Here is a 12,906-nt window from a genome sequence, read left to right as displayed (position 1 = left end):
TTTTGCCTCTGACAGACAAAGCTGTGCTAGATTATCAGAAAAATTATGTGTCAGTTTGGCTGACCCTGCCCTCTGAGCCAGGTATTTCTGGGTTCAAGTCCTGTTCTAGGGGCCTCAGTCAGAAATCCAGGTTCCAATGCCGTAGGAAGGGAATACTGCTCTGCTGCAGGAACTGTATTTTGAATGAAATCCTAAACCAAGACACCAGCTCAGCCCTCAGATAGATGACCGTGTTATCTGTGGTTCTGCAATAGCACCAACATTTATCTCAGAACCACTTGTCCAATTAGTATTCAGATGTTGTCCATTTAAGACAAGAATGAGCAAACCTTTTTCCCTCAGAGAGTCATGAGTCTTTAGAACCCTCTTCCTTAAATGGTGGTGGAAGCAGAAAGTCTTTGAATACTTTTAAGACAGAGATTCTTGTTCAGCAAGGTTACTGAGTGTAGGTAAGAACATGGAGATGAGATTGCAATTAGATGAGCCATGATTTTGCTACTAACTTTAATGTTCATATGTAAATTTGACAATCTGACCATTTAGTTCATTTCCACTGTTGGACCTTGCAATTTACAAAGTAGCTGCTGTGTATGACTGCAGTGCAACGATACAGAGCTGCTTTATTGGGTGTGAAGCACTTTTGAACATCTTAAGAACAGGGAACTTGTTTTACATCCAAAGTTCTCCCTCTCTGCCATAGCTTTCCTTGTGTTTTTGATTTATCTGTGGTGTTTTGGTACCTTTCTGAACTTCCTTGTGTTGTGCTGTCTTATACATTTCCCCTTCTTTCATGGTTCACATTGAGGGGAACAATCTGACTCAGTGCATTTTCACCTCTAAATCTAAAGGTTATGGGATGAAGGGATGGCTTTGGGATTTTAATACATTATCCTGGCACTTGCATGCTGTACTGAGGGAGTGCTGTATTGTTGGAGATACTGTCTCCAAGGCTCCTGTGCCTATCTACATGGAGGTGAGAGGTCCATCGTCTTGAGACAACTGCAAAGGAGCAGCTGGGGAGAGATCTCAGTTCAAGACAAAAGAGGAAAATGATAAACCAAGAAGTAAGGATCTTGTTTTTGTTTGCAAATTTGTTATTTTTCTGTGTAATAGAGAATTTTGGCTTTCTATCTGAAGCAAGATTGGTGGTGAAGAGTGAAACCAGAGACCATCCTTTTAAGATAGTCATCAAAAAGATCAAAAAAGGAGTTAGTACAAAGAACATAGAACAGTACTGCACAGTACTGGCCCTTTGGCCCACGATGTTGTGCCGACCTATTATCCTACTAAAATCAAACTACCCTGCATACGCTATATTTTACTATCATCCATGTGCCTATCCAAGAGTCGCTTAAATGTCCCTAATGTATCTGACTCCACCACCACTGCTGGCAGCGCATTCCACACACCCACCATTCTCTGTAAAGAACCTACCTCTGACATCTCCCCTATACCTTCCTCTAATCACCTTAAAATTATGCCCCCTCGTAATAGTCATTTCTGCCCTGGGAAAAAGTCTGTAGCTATCCATTCTACCTATGTCTCTAATCACCTTGTACACCTCTATCAAGTCGCCTCTCATCCTTCTTCGCTCCAATGAGAAAAGCCCTAGCTCCCTCAACCTTTCCTCATAAGACCTGTCCTCCAGTCCAGGCAGCATCCTGGTAAATCTCCTCTGCACCGTCTCTAAAGCTTCCACCTCTTTCCTATAATGAGGCGACCAGAACTGAACACAATATTTCAAGTGTGGTCTAACCAGAGTTTTATAGAGCTGCAGCATAACCGCACAGCTCTTAAACTCAATTCCCTTGCTGATGAAAGCCAACACACCATACGCCTTCTTTACAACCCTATCAACTTGGGTAGCAACGTTGAGGGACCTATGGACATGGACCTCAAGGAAGAAGAAATGTTTTACCCATGGAGTAGTGAAAATGTGGGACACATGCACTAATGTAGAAGTATTTAGGAAGAAACTAGGAAAGCAGATGATAAGGGAATGGAAGTCAATTGTGACGGAGTTAGATAGAATCATAGAATCCTTACAACATTGAAGTAGGTTATTCGGCCCATCGAGTCCACACCGACCCTCCAAACAGCAGCCCACCCAGACTTATCCCCTTCTCCCCACCTATCCCTGTAACCCTGCATTTCCCATGGCTAATCCACCTAGCCTGCAAATCCCTGGACTCTATGGCCAATTCAGCATGGCCAATCCACCTAACCTGCTCATCTTTGGACTGTGGAAAGAAACCGGAGCATCCAACAGAAACCCATGCGGATATGAGGAGATTGTGCAAACTCCACAAAGACAGTTGCCCAAGGGTGGTATCGAACCTAAATTCCTGGCGTTGTGAAGCAACAGTGGTAACCATTGAGCCAACGTGATGAAGGATAAGAGGATACACAAATAAAATATGAACATTGGCATGTGAACTTTGGCCTGAGGGACTTGTTTCTGCACTGTGTACCTCATACAATTCTATGTGATCTCACTGTAGCCAATATTCTAACTCTCATTCTAACCAATCATCTCCTTCAGTCTGGTCAGCTCCTAATATTCTGTTAGCTTGCTGTGCCCAGTCATCTCAGTGCAGCCATATCATGGAGTTTGTGGACCATTGATCTCTGTCACCTCTTTATCTCTAGCCATTTCATTGCATCCAGTCACAAAACTGAATAATAAATAGTCAGCACAGACTTTGAAAGGTAAAGTCAGTTAGGCCAACCTCGTATTAGATGAACAGGTAACAAGGTGAACAGATGGAGTGAATGCAGTATGCACTGTAAGTACATTTCCAAGGTGTGACACAATAGACTACTGAATACGATCAGAGTGCTTGGAGTCAGGGAACAGTATCTTCTCAGTCAATTAAGCATCGGTAGTAAGTGCTGGCTTTACCAGTGATGCTCACTGTCCGTGAATGAACAACAAAAAGGACAGTTAAACTTAAAGCTTAAAGTATAGCTAATGGGTAGGTATTCAGAAAGGCAGAATGTAAGAATTTATTCTGGCTGTCCCACTGTATCCAGCCACTATCTCACTGTCTCCGGGTGTCTCAGGCAGCCTCGCTGTGAGCAGCCAGCCCAGTGTTAGTCTCCTTGTCGTTGTAGCTAGCCATCCTGTTATCTTCAGCCATTGCTTTGTGCCCAGCCATCTCATTGTACTCGGTTATTTACTGGCCCCCAGACAATTTTAATTTGCCCACTGCTTCCCTCACTGACTGTGGCCATCTGACAATGTCCACTGATGGTTGGGCATTGTCAGGGAGAGAGGTCCATGAGCTTCTCACACCTTCCAAGCGAGTGGGCGTTAGATGCTGGACTCTTCCGTCTTCTCTTGCAGGCAGGTGGGCATGTTTTACGTTCTTTCCCTCTGCCTGTGATATATCTATGTTCAGTGAGTGGCCACACTTAATCTAATGCTCATTGATGTAACAACCAGCACAACACATGGGGGCTGCGGTGGTTCAAGAAGGCAGCTCACCACCACCTTCCGCAGGGCAACTACGGGCGGGCAATAAATTCTGGATCAGCCAATGATGCCCACGTCTCATGAGTGAGAGTTAGTGAGGCCTCTTCTGGAGTGCTGTGTCCAATTCTGCTCACCCAGTTATAGGAATGATATTATTAAGCTGGAGAGGTTTCGGAAGAGATTTACCAGGACGTTGATGGGTATGGAGGGTTTGAGTTATAAGGAGAGGCTGGATAGTCTGGGATTTTTTTCATTGGAGTGTAGGAGGTTGCGTGGTGACCTTATGAAGGTTTATAAAATCATGAAGGGTGTAGATAAGTGGAATGACAGGTGTCTTATCTCTATAGGGTGGGGGATTTCACAACTGGGGACATATTTTTAAAGTGAGAGGAGAAAGATTAAAAAAAGAAATGAGGGGCAAATCTTTTACACAGAGAGTGGTTCACATGTGGAATGAACTTTCTGAGGAAGTGGCGGATGTGGGCACAATTAAAATGTTTTAAAAGACATTTGGATAAGTACATGAATAGGAAAGTTCTGGACGGATATGAGCCAATCGCAGGCAGGTGGGACTAGTTTAGTTTGGGATTATGGTTGGCATGGACTGTTTGGACTGAAGGGTCTCCTTCCATGCTGTATGACTCTATAACTCAACTTCACAATAATAAGAAAGCTGACAGCAATTGATAAAGAAGCAATACCATTAGGATGCTTGGTTGGTGGGTTATCTTTGAGGTAGCTGTCCTGATAACTCTTGGTTCAAAATTAAAGGCTCCTGAGGCAGCTTGGTAGCAAGAATGAGGAGGGGAAATGTACACTAAATGGCTAAGTTACACAGGAAGTGGAGGAACAGGACACATACATACTCACATCCTAGCAGGGAGAATGCAGAAGGTTGTGAAAAATAAAGAGATCATTGGCTTTATGATTACAAGCAGAGAGTACAAAAGGAAGGATGTTATGCAAAGCATTTATGAAAAAAACTGGATAGGTGATGTGCATCCAATCCTGAAGGCCCAATTTAACGTTGTCAAGGCAACAGCGATCTATGGAATAATACCTGGTTCGCATCATGTGAGGTATGTGGAGAGACTGGAGAAATTAGGATAGCGGTTTTTACAGCTGGGAAGGTTAAAGGATGATTTATTGGCAGTCTTCACACTCTCACTGTGTTCTGATAGAGCCAGTAAAGAGAAATTGTGGAGATGGGTCAGCAACCAGAGGACAGTGATTTAAGGCAATTGGCCAGAGGAGGAGAGGCGAGAGCAACGTTTTTACAAAGTGAGCTGTTGTGATTTTGAATACCCTGCTGAAAGATTGTTGGATCCAGAGATGAAAGGTCACAGGTGGATCCTGAAGTGAAGAATCAGACCAAATAAATTGATGACGGGAATCTGAGCGACATGGACCTCTTAGCCTCATTCTTATTTCCTGGGGATGAGTGGGATGCAGCATTGGTGCAGGCTGTGTGTCTTCTGGGATGTAGTGACAGGATTATGCCGGATGCTGGAGCGGGACCTGGAGGCTGCAGGAGTGCGGGGTCCATCCTCTCTTAGTGGCTCTGAAGGTAGTCACTTTGATTTGTCTGTGTGACTGGCTCCTTCCAGGATGAGCTATGTGGAATCTCTCAGTTATACTCCCAACAATACATCAGGACAGCGTCCAATGTCCAATGGTACAATGTCACACCGCTTCAGTAGATGAGGTCAGTTCTGCATTAGGATTCGGGAATGTTGCTGGCTTCCCCCGGGTGGGATGCCATCTACTGGACACACGTGGGACTGAGAGGACCGTATCACAACGCTGCAGAATTCGTCAATGGCAAGGTGTTCCATTCATGGTAAGGTGAGCTGTGTCCTCAGTACAGTCCAAACAGAGTGTACTGCAACATCCTGGTGAGCTGGGCTCTGCACAATGGGTGCAAGCAATGAGATGATGTGATAGATGCTGAGGAACTGGGGGAACAGGAGCAGGCTTCTATGAAGGGGAATGAGAAACTGTTGTAAAACCATGACAGAACTCAGCTGTATTGGGCTCTATAAGGTGGACAGAACCTTCTTGACACCCGGTTCCAGTGGATGAGAGCTGGGTAAAGTAGACCATCATGGAGTAGTAAAATAGTCATTCGTCATGATGCCAGGATTTAGTTTGTGTTGTGGGGTAAACCTGACCCTCTGTTAATTTTGTCTGTGGCTGTAAATAAAAGCTCACGTTTGGTTGTGTCCAATTGCTTGATTGTGCGTAATGGACAATGCCAAGATGCGGGTCTCCAGTGGGCACTGGGGACAGAGTAGCAGTGAATTAGTGGGCATTTAGATGGGATGTAGTGATAGACGGGTCAACACAGTGGTTAAACAGCAGTGATGGTGAGAGCATTAGGTTAGTTGGATTGGCTATGCTAAATTGTCCATAGTGTCGAAGGATGTGCTGGCTAGGTGGGTTAACCATGGGGAATGCAGGGTTACAGGGATAATGTAGGGGTTGGGATGCTCTTTGGAGGATTGGTTTGGACTTGATGGGCCGAATGGCCTGCTTCCACGCTGTAGGAATTCTATGACTCTAGAATGGGGTTATACATATGAGGGCGTGTCAGCCGTGCTGGCTGTGTGCTGTGAGCATTGCGGCTTTGAGGCTGCTGTGCCATGACATTGCTGGTGAGAGACTGACAGATTGGAAACGTTCGACTGGTTCCATATTGGCCTTTCAGGGATTGGGAGTGTAAGGGATACTGGATGTCTGCTGAGTGGTGAGTCATTCCAGGAATGGTGCGTGGTAAGGTAGGGATAGAATTAGACACGAGGGACACCGTAGCGGTGGGATAGGTAGTTAATGAGGTAGGTTTGGTAAGATATGTTGTGCTAGGTCTCACAGTGAGAATTTCTCCAAAACACTCGACACAAGTCACACTTAAGATTCAGTAAGATTCAGCCCAGTGACTTTCCAGAGTCTTCCCCCACCCCCAGCCTTTCTTTTATCTCCACCTTTCACTGTTATTTCTGTATCATTTGGCCTTTCTTAAATGAAAACTATTCACAGCTGAGGCCTGTGCATAATTTTGAATCGAGCTTAGATAAATATGATGATGTTCAGTTGGGGACAAACAATGCCTTTCATGTTCAGGCCCATGAATGCAGGCCTCTTGTTAATAACAGACTATATTTAGCAGCAGTGAACATACATACCTGTACCTCCTGGTACCAGGCAGTACAGTAGATTTGGAATGGTAATCATAGTCAAACACTCTAACCTGTTTCCAAGCGATAAAGGTGAACAGGCTTTGTGTCCACAGCTGGTAAAAAGCAATAATACCTCAGACAAGACTGCTTTTGATGCTCTCAAAGGTGTTGCCTTGTCAGTCACTTTCTTTTCCTTTATTCATTCACAGTAAGAGCTTAAATCTCTGGATCGTTCGTCCAATGACAATCCCAATGTGCCACCATCCTCCTAAAATATACTTGAGTCACAGTTAACGTCATTATACATGAACACGAGTGACTATCTCCCTTCCTTCGCTAAGTGTAGTGATGGTGGTGGAGTGGTAATATCACTGTGTTGTTACTCAGAGGCCTAGTGAAATGCTTGCGGGGGGGTTGCATGGGTTCAAATCTCACCATGGCAGCTGATAAAATTTAAATATGACCAATTAAGTATTCTTTTAATAAATAATAAGAGGTAACTTCCACAGTAGAAAATGTCAATATTTGGTCATTTGATCAAAGTTAAGGGCTCTCTTCTAGAGGGCAAAGTGGAGAGCAGCAGAAAGAGGGATCGATTTAGGCCCAGCTGGGATGATGGATCCCACAGAGCCATCACAAATGAGGAACAGTGGCATGTGAGAGGATCACAAAAGGCAGATGGATGTGCCATAGCCCGACACCAGGAGCTTCCAGCAATAGCAATAAACCTGGAATTGAAATCTGGTCTCAGTGCTAACCATGACATTGATTGGTGTAAAACCCTACCTGTCCAAGGGGGACGGAAATCTGCCATCCTCAGCCATGACTCTAGACCCACAGCAATGCGGTTGACTCTTAACTGTCCTCTGGCTCAGTAAGCCACCTAGTTTGAGGGGCAATTAGGGATGGGCAAGAAATGCTGGCCTTGCATGTGACACCCAGATCCCATGAAAGAATAAATGTTAAAAACCTGCATTCTTGCTGCAGCCTTATCTCTTCATGTGCCACTCCCCTATCCCCACCAGTGTCCATCTGCAATGAGTCCATCTAATAGATTGCCCTCATCCCAGTTAGCACATTGGAATTATAGAATTTGGCCCAACAATTCTGCATTGACCCCTCTCCCCACTCAAAGAACATCCCATCCTAACCCCATAGCCCCACATTTCCCATGGCTAATTCACCCAGCCTGCACGTCCCTGGACTCTGTGGGCAACTTAGCATGGCCAATCCACCTAACCTGCGCATCTTTGGACTGTGGGAGGAAACCGGAGGAAACCCACGCAGACACGGGGAAAACATGCAAACCCCACACAGACCGTTGCATGGCTGGAATCGAACACTGGTGCTGCAAGGCAGCAGTGCTAACCACTGAGGCACCATGCCACTCCGAGCAACATGCTGTGCTTCCATCCAGAAGCAGTCTTTGCAATTGCGCTGTTAAGGCTGGATTTATGTCCAGGGAAGGTCAAACCTCCTGACCTGACAGACCTGGTTCATTTAAAAGAGGTCCCCCCATATAGTGATGTCCTTTTGGGGGGGGGGGGTGGGGGGGGGGGGGGGGGGGGGGGGGGTTGGGGGGTTGGGGGGGAACGGGGTGGGGGGGGGAGCTGGGGCAGGATGGAGTCAGGCCTGAAGTGGAACCGGAGGCATTTGGAAGGCTGTCAGAGAGTTGAGTGTCTTTGGAACTCCTTTTATAGAGTACTGTGGGGTCAGAGTTCTTTAAGGCTGAGATAGATTCTTGATCGCTCGGGGAATTGAGGGTTATGGACAAAGGACAGGAAAGTCAATGTCAGGAATGTGAGTTCAGCTATGATTCTAGTGAATGGCAGAACAGGCTTAAGGGGCCAAATGGCCTACTCCTGTTCCTATTTCTTATGGTCTTATTGGCCAAATACTGCGTGTGCAGAATAGATTGGCAAAGATGCTACCTCGACTCTGAGTAACATGGATCTGAATGACGTGAAGGAATGTGAGAGTTCCACCAGTTTTGAGATGATAACATACTGCAATCTTTCAACAGACTGATCATTTTATTATTATAGATTAGTGCCCAATGAAATGCCACTGTTAATTAGGCCACTGATGATGAAAATATGCATGAAACAGCATATGGTAAATGACAAAGCTATTGTACCTGGAAAATCTGTGAATCTGCAATTTACACAATCAAGACGCTCCTGTATTTCTTTAATAGAATGTAACCTCTCCACTAAAGAAATTAAGAGTTGTTGATTTTAGGGCTTGAAATTTAGAATACAAAAAAGTCAGTTTTGTTAAAATTACACAGGTAGCATGCCTATCTGTCCTCTAAAAGGTTAAAAATTTTAGGAAAGGATGCATGAGCGATGGGGTGTACGATAAACTCATAGAAGAGATGTGATAGATGTGAGATTTGTAAGAAGTATTGAAGGACATTATCGAAGTCTACCCTTAGCAAGAGACTCTAATGAGTTAGTGGCCATGGATTTAAAGGTATGGCATAGAGAAAGAAACATTGTCATTTTACGTTTTGTAGATTTTTGTAACCAGATTTTGTCAGAAAACAATAACACATAGTTAAGGCAAAAAAAATGTGGACAGGATAATGGAAAAGTGGATGGGATCGGACTTGGCTCACTAGCAAAATTGCTAACTGATAATTGGCAAGGAGAGGGGAATTTCCAGATGATGAATTCAGAGATTTGTAAACAAATATAAGCTTAATAGTTTTGAATTAGACACCAGAAAGCCCTTTTAACAATGGAGTATGTGAAATGAGCAATGCAGTAAGGGATGAAGTGGTTCTTAAAATGTTGGCAGATAAGTCAAACTGTAAATTATCATCCACACTAATGTGGGCTCTATATGCTAAGAATTTATTGCTAATGATTGGAGGATATGGTCCATATCAAATAGTTTTGGTCAGATTCCGAAAGTTGTATCATTAGTAAGTGTTTAACCCCAGCTTGGGAAGGGGTTGCCTGAAATAAAGTTCCGACTATGAAGATGGACTTGGACTTTGTTCAAAATCATTTGTCTTCCATTGTATAACACCCAGGTCTCTCATTTCGTTTCCTGCAATTATCTGTCTCCTGTTTCAATCTGCAGTCCTTTCTGATCTTCTGTACTGACTCTACCAATGTTAGCCATTGTTGTTTTTCACAAGAACTTTTTCAAACAAGCCCTTTATTTGTTTCTTCCCTCCAGGAAGACCAATCCACTGAACAGCAACTTTCTTAACTTTGCCTTATTCAGCCTGATACGTCAGTTGCCCTTCCAATCGGATGTCATATGTCAACCATGGCTAAGTGGGTGATGTGTTCACCTGAGAATCTAAAACTCTAGGGTCAATGCAGCACTACAGAGAATAGTGTCCATAATGCAGGCCAGCAGTCCTGCACAGCACTGAGGGAGTGCTCTAGTGTTGGAGGTGCTTTCTCTCATCTGAGACATTTAGCTAAGGCCCTATCTGCACTTGCAATGAATGTAAAAGGGGCATGAGGTGACAATAGGCTGGGTACTTCTCACTGATGCCTAATATTTATCCCTCAATCAACATTATTGAACAAACCATGTGACTATTATCACATTGCTGTTTGTGGGAGTTTGCTATGTACATATTCACTGCCATGTTTCTTGCTTTTACTGTGCTATGCTTTAAATCAGATTTATTGCCTTTGCAGTGATAAAGGACATCCTGAGGTCATGATGAAAGCAAGTTGTATTTTCCTTCTCCTGGAATACATTCTGCATTATAAAATAGCTCCACACTTTACATACATTGTACCAGCATACATACTTTTAGAATTTTAACATGAATTAGAATTTTAACTGACCAGCTGTTCCTATTAAATGCATAGCAGTCTGCTGTTTTGTGTCAATTTGTACTATGTAAACTAGAAATCTGTGAAAATTGTAATATTCAGGGAACAGAGTTCTACTTTTGACTATTCTATTTATTGTTAAATTCAATACTGCCTGGAACAAAGGCAGAGCTGGTTAGGAAATTTCCAGTAGGTCATTCAAAACAGTTCAGGGTAGTTCAAAGGTTAAAGGTCAGTTGGAGTTACTAAGGCAGTGGATGAGAGAGAGTCAGAAACAGGGTGCATGCAGGATGAGTACTGTTGCTGCTGAGAAGGCAACTGAAGGCTTCTGATTCTCTGTAGTTGGGAAGAGATCCCAGGAGCATGTGGCTATAATGCGCAGTTAGGACTCAGAATTCCTGGGAACCATGGAGGAGATGTGGGAACGTATAAGGTGTTGCCCTTATTTGCCTGTGAGCAAATAAGAATTTTGTGCAAGAGAGAATGGAACTAAAAAGAAATCACAAGTAGCGTTTGCTTGGTGCAGCTGAGGAGGATTAGAGCTCAAAGAAACCTAGATGCCGTACTAATTTGGGGAAGCTAGCTAATTGTGTAAAGCTGGAGTTGTGCCAGTGCGTTGGTACTGAACTGTAGCTTCCAGAACCAGGAGAAGCATAATTCCAGAAAGGAACAGTGAACCTCCAGAACAGCAGCATTGAGGCAGTCCATGATTGAGTAAGTCAGAAGTCAGACGATACCAGGTTATAGTCCAACAGGTTTATTTGAAACCACAAGCTTTCGCAGTGTTGCCCCTTCGTCAGGTGAAGTACACCTCCAGATCACGGCTACCATTGACATCACAGACTTCCAGCTCAGAGTAGAGAGGATCTCCAAGAAGGTTACACGTATTGACAAAAACACCTGATGAAGGGGCAACGCTCCAAAAGCTTGTGGTTTCAAATAAACCCGTCGGACTATAACCTGGTGTCGTCTGACTTCTGACCTTGTCCACCCCAGTCCAACACCTGTACCTCCACATCATGGTTACTATGATTGAGTAGCTTTTGGGGAGCTGTGAAGTTAAACCTTTGGAAGAGAAAACTTGGAATCCCTTGTAAAATTTTACTGAGGTTGGATGGTCCGTAATGTCACTAATATCTATGGGGATTCCTGACAAATCTGTGGGAATCTATCTTACTGGCACTTGCTACTTGATGTGCTCTGTGGCGTGTTTGACCATAGGTTCTGTTACTGTTATTTGCCTCATGTTAATTCTGGATGTTAGAATATGAGTCATATCCATCTTTGTGTAAAATCTTTTGTTAATAATCATTGCAACTTTGTTTGAGTAAGTTTTGTTTGTTATAAAATGATTATTATTTGTTAACTGAAGTGGACTTTTTTTTAATACTAAACCAGCTACAGTCTGACACCTATACAATTGACCATATCATCATCTTGGTTAAATTTAAAGCTTTGTTATGACCAGTGAAGAAGTGGGACAAGGAAAGGAACTGGTACACTTTTCCCAACATAGTCACAACGTATGTGAGAAATGCCATCAGTGTATTTGCATTCATTTCATGAGTAGTGATTACTGTAATGTTCCAGGAACGCTCAGCACTTTCTGCTCCTCGCTGTGTGCATTAGGTGAAACCACAGAGATGACTAATGACTCAGTTACATTGACACCCAATCTGAAACTGTCCTGCCAAAACAAACAGCTCTGTTTCTGTTCACATCATATCATATATTAGGTGGTCCAATAGGTTTGCAGGCTGAAGGAATGATGGGATGAAGCCCAATGGAGCAGGGGGATGCAGTCTGAGGGAGTGGTGTTTACAGTCAGAGGGAGTGGGGATTTTGCTGTCTGAGAGAGGCAGGCACATGGAATTAGACTTTGCGAATTCTGACAACACAAGTGGCATCAGGGGATAGCTCACATCATAATCTCTCGGAGATAGTAGGAACCGCCAATGCTGGACACTGAGATAACAAGGTTCAGAAGAAGGGTCCAGACATGAAACATCAGTTTTCCTGCTCCTCTGATGCTGCCTGGCCTGCTGTGTTCCTCCAGCTCCAGACCTTGTTATGTATGATCTCTTGTTTACTGAGATAACTCTGAGACAATGGGTCAGTGGATTAACCCATTGGACTTGATCTTCATCAGTGAAGATAGAAAGAACAATTTTGCATTTATAAAGCACATTTCACAACCTAAGGGTGTCCCAAATGGTTTCACAATGCAATTTACAGTGAATGTGTTGTGAAGCAGCCTTCAGTGGTAAGAAAGGCTCATACCTATGTTTAGATTCAGACAGAATTTTTAACATGATTTATTGTTGTCGTGTGTACCTAAGTACAATGAAAAGTTTTGTTCTGCGTTTCAGGCAGATCACACCATACAAGGACATACAGGGTGATTGAACAGAGTGAGGCGTAGAGGGTTATTGCTGCACAGGAGGTGTAC

The 12,906-nt window shown here is 43.7% G+C and overlaps 1 protein-coding gene across 1 annotated transcript in view; it reads left to right on the top strand.

Moving 5' to 3' along the window:
- LOC109914753 (cilium assembly protein DZIP1L-like) overlaps positions 1 to 12,906 on the top strand; it is a 95,085-nt gene that overhangs the window by 70,986 nt on the left and 11,193 nt on the right. The gene's annotated exons all lie outside the window — the stretch shown is intronic.

This window comes from Rhincodon typus, chromosome 13 (assembly GCF_021869965.1).
Source record: "Rhincodon typus isolate 14 chromosome 13, sRhiTyp1.1, whole genome shotgun sequence".
In the NCBI taxonomy this organism is placed as follows: Eukaryota; Metazoa; Chordata; class Chondrichthyes; order Orectolobiformes; family Rhincodontidae; genus Rhincodon; species Rhincodon typus.
The sequence above is the reverse complement of the archived record's forward strand: the minus strand, read 5'-3'. Positions and strand labels throughout refer to the sequence as shown.